This window comes from Pseudophryne corroboree, chromosome 1, assembly GCF_028390025.1.
Source record: "Pseudophryne corroboree isolate aPseCor3 chromosome 1, aPseCor3.hap2, whole genome shotgun sequence".
Taxonomy (NCBI): domain Eukaryota; kingdom Metazoa; phylum Chordata; class Amphibia; order Anura; family Myobatrachidae; genus Pseudophryne; species Pseudophryne corroboree.
In genome coordinates, this window is record NC_086444.1 from 1051130626 (window position 1) to 1051145171 (window position 14546).

Sequence of the window (14546 nt, forward strand, 5' to 3'; positions counted from 1 at the left end):
ATCCCGAAAATAGCTAACAGATTGAAATCGCATCCCGAAAATAGCTAACAGATTGAAATCTCTCCACTGTAGCTGATTAACAGTAGGTTTACCCTTAGAAGTTATGTTGCTGTCCATGGTTCTGAAGTTGTTTTAGTAGTATTCATACTGCTGAAAAGAATTCTTATGTACATTACATGGGGCTCATACTTACAGCAGTTGGTGCCCATACATACCAGGTAAAACAATAATTTACAGTGTCGTTAGTTGTACAGTATCTAAAGGTCTTTTCTAGGTGATGGACTTTTACGAAAATAACTGTAGTACAGTATTATAAATACAACTGCTCTCCATAGTAAATGCATGCCCTCTACTAATATAAATCCTGAGCACATCTGACACAGGATCTGAGCAAGATATATTGATCAGTATAACAGCTCATATGTATGAGTGATTGAACTGTGGCCATGCTATGTAAAGCCTGAGCTATGTTCCTTTCAGCTACAATGGTTGTCCATAACGATAACTGGCCTCTATGGTGAATAACACAGTGGGCCGTATTCAAATGATATATCATGCCCAATCTCCTTTCTAAAGTGATCCCTGTTATCACGCATATTGTGCCCATAGTAATCAGGTTTAGCTGCATTACAGGTTGGATGCCTTCGGTATCGCGGGGGTAGCAAGCGGGGGTAGCAAGCTGAAAAGATTATACCACACCCATCAGCAGAAAAAGAATGGGTGTGGAAGGGAGTGAAAAGAATTGAATACCACCCAGTGACTTTCTGCGAACATTCTATGGACCATGGATGTGACATGTGGCACTCACTGTCGAAATGCACTAACAGCATTTTTCAACATTTTTCTTCTTTTCAAAAGCTATTTCAGCTAGTGTCCCTTTCTGCCATAAGTTGTATAAAGGCAAAGTGTTCCACACTCATCTGACTTTCAGCTTCTGCACTGTGGGGAGGAGGGATTCTGGGCACCAGTAATCCCCCAACCTTAATATAATAGCATGACACTGTATATAATATGGGTTCAGTTATAGGTAAATACTTCACACTTTCACATGGGCAACAAATTTAGAATACAACTGCAGTCCTATTAGTGATCAGATATTACTTGCTGAGATTGCCTTGCTTAGGGAAAATAAGATATTCAACCCATGTTCCAAACTGACATTATAGAAGTGCATTACACAAATAATGTAGCCTGCACATCATTTTACTCTTTAGGCAACACTTCATGAACACCACAACTACAGATCTTATATAGATTGTTCTGTTAGGGGGGAAATTTATCAAACCTTGTGGGGAAAATAAAGTGGAGAGAGATAAAGTATCACCCAATCAGCTTTTACCATTTATCAAGTTCAGCCTTTAAAATGACAGGAGCTGACTGTCAATATATCAAAGACACTGGTCTGTTCTTATACATTAAAATCATCCAACGTAGATTTCTCTGCTCTCTTCTGTGTATAGATGGCCTTTGAAGCAATTCTATCCATACAGTATATCCGTCTTTTCCCCACATCTAGTCAAGGGTTATCCTTAACAGAGAGAGACTAATATAGTGCATTAACTTTTATTTATACACATACATTTAAAATGAGATAAGTATTCTGCATACCAGAAACAAGATTAAAACAGTTTGTATGAGTTTATCTGAAGTAAGGTCTTGAGCACCCTCTCCACCACTTTTCATCTGATGCCAGATATTGTTTGCTAATCTGGAACTAGTAGCCAAGACTCCTACCCCTCACCAATGCATTTTGGGAAAGGCTACCTTCTTCAAGGTGATATATCTACCTGCCATTAGTGAAGTTATATACCTCTATAGTCCCCACCCCCTTTTGGGGCATATTTTCACAAAGTTATATCAACATCCAATGTTTAAACATAATACATACATAAAGTCATAACTGTATAATTATTGTAAAAACACCAAAAGAGGCTTATAAATAGCTTCAAAACACACTATAATTAACAGAGATATGTAAATGTTGTCAACTTCTGCTTTGGACTTCTTTATGGTTGTCATGGAAACCAGTCCATCTAGGAATATTGTCCCAATCATTTCTTTTTACTATCAGACACTTAATGCCGGTAGCTTCCAGTGTGTGCTTACATCACTTCTGCTTTGCGTTCCAATACAAAAACCACTTAAGTAAAAAAGGGTTATGACATCCGTTCAACATTTAGCAGTAGTAAGCTACGACTGCTGTTGCTGAGGACACCTTTTTCCCAATTACTGGCAATGATGGACCCTGAAAAGCATTCCAGGCTTTTCTGAGTACCAGCAGGAATAAACCATAATGCACATGTGCAGACAGCCATCCCGCCACATGCATAGTTGTCGATAAACTGTCACTGGCAGTGCTAGGTTGCCAGCAACACAGAAGAGCATCAGAGGAGGAAAACACCGCCAGGGCCAGACTGGGCTACAGGGGAAACCCCCAGTTGGTCCCACTGCCTGGTGGGCCCACCCGCTCCTCTAGGGAACAGGTTCCAGACTGTGCACTTGCATTATACATTACACATATTGAAGAAGGAAGAAGGAAGATGTTGATTTCATTAATATCAAAGATCCCTCCACCCCCACAATTTATGTGCTACCCAAAATCTATAAACCTCCTACCCAACCACCAGGCCATCCTATAATCACAGGCACTAACTGTATCACTTCCCATTTATCTGCAATGGTAGACTCCTTTTTACAACCACTGGTATCAAAAACACCATCCTTCTTGAAAGACACCGGAGATGTTCTCCGGAAACTGGAAAATATAAAATGGGAAGAAAATTTAACACTTATAAGTGCGGATGTCAGTACACTTTACACGATCATCGATTGGAAAAAAGGGAAGTAAGCCATCTAATTCTTTTTAGGAAGCAGTGAATATCCAGAAAACCTGAAAAGTTCATTTTACACTCCATGGGGGTAATTCAGAGTTGATCGCAGCAGGAAATTTGTTAGCAGTTGGACAAAATGTGCACTGCGGGTGTGGCAGATATAACATGTGTAGAAAGAGTTAGATTTGGGTGGGTTATTTTGTTTCTGTGCAGGGTAAACACTGGCTGCTTTATTTTTACACTGCAATTTAGATTTCAGTTTGAACACACCCCATCCAAATATAACTCTCTTTGCAAATGTTATATCTGCATCCCCCTGCACTGCACATGGTTTTGCCCAACTGCTAACAAATTTGCTGCTACAATCAATCCTGAATTACCCCCCATATCTTTCATTTTAACAAATAATTATTTTTACTTGAACGGTTCTTTTTACCTGTAACAGAAAAGAATGGCAATGGGTACCAGGTTTGCCCCCAGCTATGCTAATTTATTTAAGGCATACTGGGAGAAACTCACCATAGATGAGGTGAAAGAGCAGGGGGCAAATCTGGTATGCTGGTGGCATTTCATAGATTACTTTTCTTTATTTGGAGGGGGGATAATGACTTCCTACAATCTTTTTGTAACATTCAATACCAGTAAAAAAAGAACATTTCTGGATCTGTTCATATACATGGAAAAGGGGGAGATATGTACTAAGACACATAGGAAACCCACAGATTCTAATTCATATATTACTATGAATAGTGAACATCATATGCATTGGTTGGAAAACATACCCCTGAGACAAGTTAAGCATTTAAAAAGAAACTGTACAAAAGGTGATGTCCTGCAAACAATTAGAAGAGATGACATCGAGGTTTGAAGAAAAAGGTTATTCACAAAATGTTCTGTCTGATGCAAAAAGGAAAATTTAAAATATATAGAGAAAAGAACTTTTAGTAGAAAGAGAAAAGAAAAAAAGAAGAAACCACCGCATATGAGTGGGCATTTTCTACACACTACTGTGCACACCATAAACAGGTGGAGTATATCGTTAAAAAGAATTGGAAGCTACTTTTGGATGATCCTATTTTAGGAGGCTGTCTCCCCAAAAAAACTTTATTTATATATAGATAGCTGAAATCCCTCAAAAATAGTTTGGTTAAAAGCAGCCTCCCTGAAGTAACTATGAGGAAGGTCCGTAATAAGGGGTTCCATAGATGTGGCATCTGCTTGATGTGCAGAACCACTACTAACCCCAAAATAGAGAGATGGGTAACAGAATTTGAAGCAAGGGGGAAAAAATATAAGATAAAAAACTTCATCACCTGCCATTCGAGGAATGTTATTTACTTGTTGGAATGTAAATGTGGGTTAATTTATATAGGAAAGACTTCAAGACAGTTAAAAAATAGATCATCTGAACATGTTTATAACATAAGAAAAGGGCTGAGTACATACCCTCTCTCAGATCATTTCTGTCAAAAACACAATAGGTGCGAGAGAGAAATGAAACAATTCCTAGGAATACAAAAGGTCCAGGCGAATTAGGACACGTGGGCACTCGCTGAGGCTGGAGGAGAGGAAATTCCATACGCAACAGAGGAAAGGGTTCTTCACTGTTAGGGCAATAAGGATTTGGAATTCACTGCCAGGAAAGGTAGTGATGGCGGAATCTGTAAAAGCAATTAAAAAAGGATTGTATAAATTTCTGATTGAAAATGATATCCAAGGTTATAACATTTAAAATATTTACGTTAATCTGGGTGTAACATGATTTATAGTTGTAAACTAGTCATAAAACATTACTTCAGCAGGTACATTATAATCAAAACAACTACAGGTTGAACACAATGGGCATTTTGCTTCTATTCAACCTCAATTACTATGTTACTATGAATTGAAAGAATAAAAATATTGAGAAGGCACTGGCAAAAAATTAGATGAGGTGGATTTTTGATTTAGATACACTTAAACCTAATGGTCACAATGTAGAATTTTAACTTAAATGGTTTATAGAATACGTTTTATGATCATGTGACACATCTAATTTTAGTATGTATTTTAATATGTACTTATTTTTCTTATTTTCACATGTCCTACTTATGGGGAGGAGTACTCAACAACAAGCCTGGACTCATTTCAAGGGTAAGACTCTGTAGGAATACAATGTACTGCAGTCGAAATGGAATGAGTCAGGAGCTATATGATCTGTGTAAACATAAGTAAAACCCAAAGAAAGTATGGCCAATGAAGGTTCGTTACAAGTACAGATCCATTAAGGATTCAAGAAAAGGTGTGTTTGCCACTTCCAAAATGGCCCCCGGAACCTGGAGAATACCAGAATGTGAGGAATCATTATTCATACTATAGGGGTTCAAAGCCATTGCAGATATAAAGGAAAACACTTGGTCCATAAGAGAGTTGAGCACCAGCAGCTTATGTTCCTGATTATTGGTTTCGCATATTTCAAAGGTGGAACACAGCCAGAAGTGGCCGGTGGAATGCACCGCATCACTACTGGTTTCAGAAAACGGAACCTGGATAATAGAATTTAGGGTTGGAACGCATCCGGAAATGACAGCTGAACTGCAAAAATGTCACTTCCAGTGGATGTGAATCGGAAACACCGCAATTTGGAGATAATTGGGATTCACTGAAAGGGGTATACAGTATAAACCCATCAGGGAATGAGCATAACATCCATTCTTGAGAAAGGTATAATACCGAAACGAGTTGTTTAGACTACATGCTCACATCGTGGACACAGGAGGGGGAATCTATTCGGAGGGTCTGATTAAGCCATCTGCAGTGGTGTCATGAGCCACTGCTGTGGCTCATTTCTGTCTGTGTTCTGTGTAACTGCAGCCTGTCACCTGTATGTGTGGTCTGTGCAGTTTCACCTGTCAGATAATTAGGCCATTACCTTGTGTCTGGTTTTCTAGCTGCAGTTAATCAGTGTTCAGGAGGCTTGTTCTTTTTCAGCCATCCTGATTGGGACATGCTCTCTTTATAACCCAGCTTGCCCTTCACCTGAGGCCGGTTATAGCTTCTTGTACCTGTGTCTGGTCCCTGTCCTATGATGGTATCTTGATCCTGTGCTGTTGGTGCTATTACATTACTTGTGATACCCAGTCCTGTTTGAATCCTGTGTACCCTGTCCTGCCAGAATCCTGAGTTCAATACCTTGTCATCTGAGTTCCTGACTGTGTTTGTGAGACCTAGCTTGGAAGTACATTCAGACAGCTCCAGCCTACCTTGCCTTGTCTTGCTTTGTCCTGCCTTGCCTGGAATTCAGGGAACTCCTGCAGCTAAGTAATTTTGTTATTTGTACCTTGCCTTGCTCTGCCTAATTCCTTAAGAAACTCACTGCTAAATTATTCATTGCTTGTACTTAGTTTCTCATACCACCCTATGCATTGCTGCATTCACATACAGTTTGTGTTTAGTTGCTAAATACCATCTTGTGCATTGCTGCATTCATTTACAGTCTATGTCTAGTTGCTAATACCATCTTATGCATTGTTTCATTTACATACAGTTTATACTCAGTTGCTAACACCACCCTTTGCATTGTTGCACTCACAATCATTCTGTTACTTATCCCAGCTTGTGAATTGGTCAGCTTAATCAAGGTAGTCAGTGAGTGTCTCTCTGCACTTGTGTTTTACTCTTGCCCAGCCTGCTATAGTCACCTTGTTCATCCATAAGTCCTGGGGGCATCTGAGTATGGGGTGAACCTAATTCACCTTGGAAAGGTGGCTGCTAAAGGCAAAGCCTAGCATTTCAGGAGGTCAAAAGACTGCTAGGCAAGTGTAATCACATGAGCGCCACCTTGTACTACCTGGTTTCCTTAGTAACACAGTCATTACAGTTGTTCCACATATCTGGCCAACCCACTATATCCATCTCATATCCAGACTGCTTCCCAGGTATCTATTCCAAATCATAGCAGGTAGTGATGAGCTTTTTAGCCCGGGACCTTGTTGGCCTACCAGCTAGCCCACCACAGAACCAAGCCATGGTGAGAGACTCATTCTGAAAAACTGATTGATCACCCCTGATGCACTGTGACACAATGTTTTGTAATCTGGTATCATCATATCCTTTTTTTTATGGTTTGTGTGGATGAATTCATGTCATGTTCATTTTTTTAAATAAATTATTATTTTTATTGCTCATAAATGCATTTAGAAAAGGCTGATTTTTTCTGAGACATCCAGGGGTGTTTTATCACCAACAATAAAACCTACTATCAGAATTGTTACATGTCTATGGGGAATTGAGTGCTCATTCCTAAAGGTTCATTGTGGCTGCTTCATAACTGCATAATTTAGTGCATTAAACCCATAGTTTCCAGACAGCCATCCCGCCACATGCATAGTTGTCGATAAACTGTCACTGACAATGGTAGGGTGCCAGCAACACAGAAGAGCATCAGAGGAGTAATAAACCACCAGGGCCAGACTGGGCTACAGGGAAAACCCCCAGTGGGTCCCACTGCCTGGGGGCCCACCCCATCCTCTAGGGAACAGGTTACAGACTGTGCACCTGCATTATAAATTACACATACTGTATGTTACCTAATACTGCACAGGACTATGGTGTATTTTCTACACTGCATTGCTGTTATTAATCATTGCTGTTATTCTACAGTGCAATGCTGTGCATTACTGTTATTCTTCAGTGCAATGCTGTTATTAATTGCCATGCAAGCACTAGCAGTATATATTATACAGTATATATTTTTCAAGGGGCTCAGACCATGCACTCACTAATGGTTAGCCAGGCCTCTAAGCATGGGCCCCTACTAATGCGTCTCCACCGTGGGCACTTTATGCCCCAGTCTGACAATGGAAACGCTGAATGTTGCTGGACAGATAAGTGATAGTAAATGCCCTCATTATAAAAGTATAACTGCAATGCTGCCAGCAACAAACCACATTATTAAATGGAGCTCATATTGTGCACCACGTGATGTAGGGGCTGTAGTGTAGCTACTCTCACTCCTGAAGAGTTTTTCTAGGCATACTATACATGATGTGAGTTTGGGGACATCCCTCATCCTCCATGGCTTTACCAGGCCTCTGCCTTGTTCCCGCAGACAATACTATGTCTGAGTAATCAGTGCCACTTTGGTGCCCCCTGTATACAGTGACAATTAAAAAAATAATTCCTATCAAATGGAAAAATACTAATTTATTCCATGGCATATTTTTTTTACCATCCCTGGAGACTCACAAGTGGGTGGGCATTTAAATGTGCCCACCCAGTTGAGATGTCAGTCACAGGCAGTCCCAACAGCAAGTGTATGGGCAGTCAGCAGACCACCCGTACACACAGCCAGATGCGCCAAAATATCTGTAGATATATCGGCCATTGGCTGTGCTGAACGGCGTATGCAATATGTCTGTGAACAATGTCATTCACAGACATATTTGGTACACACCCACCAAAGTGCTTGCGATATACTGGCCGTTCGATTGAATGCCCAATATAACGCTCGGTGTGTACGTAGCTTTAGGGTGCCATGAGGACTGAGTTTGTGAACCATTATACTATGCTCTATTTCTCCACTGTATGGCCCTGCATAATTTTGCGATAAATGAAATCTGAAAATTTTTGTGGTGAGACTGATGGGTAAGCACCAGTGGTGTTTACCCACATCTAATTTTTTTTCTTATAACATGTCTCATTTTTATTTCTTATAACTAACTCCAGAAACAGGAACACCAGTGTTTCACAAGTCCGGTCCTCAAGGCAAACTAATAGTCCAGGTTTTAGGGTTATCCATACTTGAGTACAAATGGTTCAATCAAAATAATTGAGGTACTTATTAAGTCACCTGTGCTGAAGTATGTGCTTAAAACCTGGTCTGTTAGGGGTATATTTACTAAAATGTGGGTTTATAGAAGTGGAGATGTTGCCCATAACATTAGCAACCAATCAGATTTTAGCTATTATATACTAGATGGTGCAAGATAAATATAAGTAAAATTTTATTGGTTGCTACGGGCAACATATCCAATTGCATTAACCCTCACATTAGTAAATATGCCCCTTAGTGGGGATTAGGTAAAAACTGTAATGGTCCGGACCCCAGAACGCCAGACCAGACTGGCTCCATGCAGTCTGCGCTCGCCACAGGTTCTATTCTCACTCTATTCTCACAGCAGTGCCCCTCCCCCCCCCCCCCCCCCCCCGCTGTGAGAAGGGAACCAGATGCTACGCGTCTAGTTTCCCTTTGTGGCGCTGGTCGTCGCCCCCCCCCCCCCCCCCCCCGCTGTGAAGGGACTCAGACGCTAAGCGTCTAGTTTCCCTTCATGGAGAGAACCTTTGCTGTGCGGTGCGCGATGACGCCATCGCGCACCGCACAGCATTGTGGCACAGACGCTAGGGGTCATAATTGACCTCTAGTGCCTATGCTGTGCTATGGGAGAGACGTCATGACTGACGTCTATCCCATAGATCCGAGGAGAAGAGCGGCGCCGGGGGGAGGTCTGCAGGTCTGGAATCAGGAGCGGGGTATAGTAAGTACACTTTGGTTTTTTTATTATTTCCTTTCAGCGGCGCTACAAATGGGGGCTGACCACACCCCTGTATTAAGTCACACCCCTAATTTTTGCCCGGGGCACCACAAGGGCAAGAACCGGCCCTGGGTGTCGTGGACACCCACGAGTGGGATTAGTCTCTGTTGGTCAGCATGCTGACCGGCGGTATACTCAGATGCTGTGGTCCCAGTGTCGGTATTGTGACAGGCAGTCTCCTGACCGTCGGTCACATAACCGCATCCCGTACCAGGCACTCCACCCCCACTAGCAGGGATATCTGGGGACACGCACTACAAGCTCCAGAGTGGCAGAGTTTACTGCAGGTAGTCTGCGTTCTGGGGGTCTGGACAGTCCTGGTTTTTACCTATTCCCCCTAAATGTATGCCTTGAGGACAGGGGTTGGTAAACGCTGATTTACATAGTTTTACATACCATAGAAGGGAGCTGCTCTAAATCTAGTCTTAGCATGAGTTCATATAATAGCTAAATGCATTGGCTTTTGTTTTCTCACCTTCAATAATAAGCTTAGCAATGAAGTAGTTAAAACTGACTTTTCTGTGATGGGATTCCTTCTATTCCCGAACTCCTAAAACCCCTCCCTGATCCAACACACAGATCAGCAGAGACTCTGGGGACTGGACTATGGAGGCAGGGGAAAAAATACAACTTCGATAACTGTTACTGACTGTATCTTTCTCCTAGCTCCTACGCTTAACAGAAGCCTGTGTGTCTCTCATGTGCTGTGTTGCAGTGGAGGAGATGGGAACAAGGACAGGCAGCACAGAACAGCTTATGCAACCAGTTTTGCTGGGAACTCTGATTTATGCAGGCTGGAGGAAGGAATATGCTACTTCTCAGTTTTCCCATGAAGGACAGGACTGTGCCACTTTACTGTCATACACACACTAACTGAAAGACAGCCTTAGCTGATACAGATTGATAACAAGGACTCTCTATATAGACTATAAACTAGGTAGTTGGTTGCTTGTTTTTTAAAAACAAGATTTATCCTATAATAATAATAATAATAATAATAATAATAATTAATTATTATTATTATTATTATTATTATTTTTTATTATTAATAATAATAATAATAATAATAATAATAATAATAATAATAATAATATAACAGTAATGTAATAATACGAATAAATGATCACTGAATTGTGTATAAAGAAATGTGAAGACATGATGCTTTTAAGCAAGCACGGCTACGGAACAGCTGCCAAGTTGCAGTAATGCATGTGGCTGCAAACTAATATGGACGTGCAAATTGCATAACGGCACTAGGACCCAGTAGGCATGGGAAAGGAAGCATTGCTTTTGACAGAGAAGAGAAATCCCTTCAGTGCTGGCCCAGAGAAGAGAGAAGTGTAGTCAGTCACCTGCTGGTGAAGGACAGTAAAGCAGCAAAAGCAAGAAGAGAAAAATCTATTTCTTTGGAAGATCCACCTTGCATTCCCTGCTCTCTCTCACTCTCTCTCCTGGCATTATCCACAAGAAGAGAAGACCCCATTCCTGGAGACCTCATTATTGCTGCATTTTGTGCAGGAGGAGGGATGCCTCCAAGTGTCAGCTCCTAGGGATCGCTGCCAGGGGCTGTAGGGGAGCTGTGCTGCCAGTGAAATTGATCAGCAGTAATGTTGAACACACACAAGCTGCTGATTGTACCGGGAGAGCAAGCATGACCGGGGAATGGTCTCATCATCACATCTCCTGCTCGCTACTTTAAAAACATTTATGTGCATTTTGCCGCATGATGCTTTGCAATGGAGCAGCTTCTTTCTCTCTCCTTGGGATGCAGCAAGTCTCTGATTTGTAGCTTATTGCAGAAAGGATATAAATAGTCACACCGTGCAGCAGACTATTCCGGTGCCACTGCGAGGGGGTCTGTCTGCCAGGGATCACCTGTCGCTTACCAGTCTCTGCCAGTGCACAAGTGAATCGTTGTGAGATCACATATATGCACATCCACAGCGCTGGTTCCCTGAGAATGAGACTGAGGAGAGCAGTCAGGCTCTGTAGGAAAAGGCTGACTTTCAGATTCTAGATTTGGGCAACTTTGCTGGTGCATGGTCCAAGTCCCCGGGCAGAGCACCCAGGAGAAACAGGTAGGAGTTTCTAATGGTAACCAGATGGTGGCATGTCTTTAAAGGGGTGATAGTCCGTAGAAGTGTGCTGGGTAATTGTGTAGGCTCATCTGTATAACTTCCACACATGCTATCAGAATTTCCTTTCTATGACATATTATTGACAGCAACATGAAGTTCTTTGCAGTGCATCAAGTTAATGAAAATAAACACAAAACAAAAAATAAAAACTGTGCAATTTAAACCCTAAATAAATCTGTATACTGGCAGGCATACAAGCTAGCAGTGAAGGAGAGGGTGCCACTAGGCAGTCTGCTGTGTCTAGCCCAGATTCCATTGCACTTGGAACATATTTATAACAGACCCTGTGATATAGCCACACTGATACCGTCCTATCTCACAGTACATTTACTGCAGATATTAGCACTGGGAGAACCAAGCAAGAAATCAGGGTTTTGTTATTTTTTTTTTGTCCTGACTAGTGAGGTCTTATGAGAATTTGCTGTTAATAATTGGTATTCTATATGTGACAAATAATCTGCTATATGGAATATTAATTCATGATCTAATTGTATATATTTGCATATATTTACCCCTTAAAGAATTAAACAGGTATCTCTCATTTTTAGTGATTACACAAAAACCACCAAGCTAAACCATAATTACTTCTATTCAGGGGGGTGTCACATCAGTGACATGCAGGGTGACATTCATTAATATGAGAGATGAGTCTTGTAACCTTTTTGTATATAAAAGTTCTGTTTGGGATATCATAAGGCTGGTGCACTCACTACTTACCACCACACATGCTTCTAAGGCACTGTAAACACTAAACAGACTGCTGCTTATGGTCATCTTATAGAACATACATATCACATGTGACAGCTGCTATAGTTTATAAGCGATGACAAGTTTAGTGCAAGCACTGAAAGGATTAGATGGTGTATATAATGCTCAGCAGCCGGTGAGACCAATATATCATTCAGCTTGTGCTCTTGGCACATTTTTATCAGATTGAATACTGTCAATGTGTTTTTACAAGAACTAGTTGCTATTGTGGACAATTAGTCTGTACGCAACTAATCTGTCCATAAACTATAAATGAGATAAATTGCATAAGAAGACTGCCCCTAACTTTTGTTTATACTTCATGATTACATTTTGATAGTTTTAAACAAAATACTCAAAATGGTCTTTAAGTAATATTAGTTGCCTGTATGGTATAACAGCACAGTATGCTCTCCATATAGGATCTTTTAAGTAAGATCTATTTTTCTGTTTATGTACAACACAAGCAAGGGTATGTGCTTATTGATGATTTATTGTGGACAGATACTTGTGAACTTCAGGTTACATTATTCAGTTTTCATTCTTTACGCTTCAGTATATTTTAAACCTCTGGGTCCCAACACAGAAGACTACATGTACTTGACTTGATAATTATATATTGATAATTATATGATTCTGGTTGAAGTGTTTTAGTGTATGATTCTAAAATGAAACATTCACATGGCTTCATCAACAATGTCATAACATACAATGTTGCTAAACATGTACATGATTGATCAATAAAACACAAGATGTAGCTTTTCCATTCTGCAAATAGATGCCTGCCAGAAGTTACAACAAAAGCAGTGATAGCTTTCCATTGCAGATTTGACTGAGGTTATGTTTTGTATGCTATTGTATTTTTATGGGGTTTTTTTTTGTAGTGAATATATCCAAAAGCTTCTAGAGGGTTGTTTTATGTAAAATTTAGGTAAACCAGTGAAATCAAATTATCCTCCAAGGGTTGTGTTATGCTGGTTTCCACCCCTAATGTGTACTCCCTATTTCCCTGATAACACAGCAATAAATGGATGTGATGTGTACATAAACATTTCTTTGTGATTAATCGTATTTTTATACTATCTGTATAAAGCATACATGTGAATTATGGGACAAACAGAGTGGTAGTATTACTAGAAATATGCATAAATGAACATAAAGGCAATTTCATTTGTCCAGAATTGCCACATTAGATATTGAATACTCCTTAAAATATATGGTATACCTGTAGCTGTAAAACTGTTCTTTTTGCATGTTTGAGTGATTTGTAGAACTCTCCAGATGTAATGTGTGTGTGTGTGTGTGTGTGTGTGTGTGTGTGTGTGTGTGTGTGTGTGTGTGTGTGTGTGTGTGTCTTTTTTATTAACTTTGTGTATATTGTATGCCTTATTAGCGGACATGAAGCAGTTAATGTATATACATTGCCAAATGAGAAAGTCACATTTTAGAAATCACAGTATGTAATTGGTGGGTGGGCAGATGGCGGATTCTGATGTTGCACATCCCATACACATCCTTTCATGGAATGATACTAATGCCTTGTGCACAAACAAGAGATAATCCATTATTCAGATTACTGTATTGAACATGATTTCAATTATTGTAAGAAATATTTCTATGGATTAAGAATATGGCAGCACCCGCTATCAAATTTAAACTAACATTAGTATTCAACTAACTCATATCTTCTGAAATTAAGAACAATTATATTCCTGTAGTATGCATTTATTAAAATTAATTCATCAAAGTGAATAAGTAGATTTTACTTCCCTACCATTATTTTGTTCCGGTAGCACTTCCTGCAATATATTTAAATATACTGAATAAGAAATAAGGAGTGACTGTATAGTGACCACTGGTACTCTGTCAGACTTGTAGTATTTTGACAAATGATGGACATAAAGAATGTAAACTTAAACCTGTATGTCTGAACAGGGGTATGCTTAATGAACTGTGATAAATGACAGTGTAAGTGCATCATACTGCAAGCATTTGTCCAGGTGTTAAGCCATCATAACTTAAACAACAAACTTAAAGAATTTTCTGCTTTATTATTCTTTTTTAGTGCTAAAATATTATATATTGCTGTAAATCAAAGAATGTTTGTCCTTCCCTTGGTGGCTATTAGCGGAATTCCCCAACCATGTGTGCACTATTTTTGAGCTAATACCAATTTTTGGACTGTGGGAGGAGACTGGAGCACTTGGAGAAATCCACAAGAGCATAGAGAATATGCAAATTACATAACCTCTGGTCAG

The 14546-nt window shown here is 40.1% G+C and overlaps 1 protein-coding gene across 1 annotated transcript in view; it reads left to right on the forward strand.

The window, feature by feature from the left end:
* Positions 1-10709: 10709 nt before the first annotated feature.
* The window catches only part of SGCZ (sarcoglycan zeta), a 1577608-nt gene continuing 1573771 nt past the window's right edge, over positions 10710-14546 (forward strand). The window contains exon 1 of the mRNA XM_063920867.1: positions 10710-11481. The gene's annotated coding sequence lies outside the window, so the exon portion shown is untranslated. The remainder of the gene's footprint in view (positions 11482-14546) is intronic.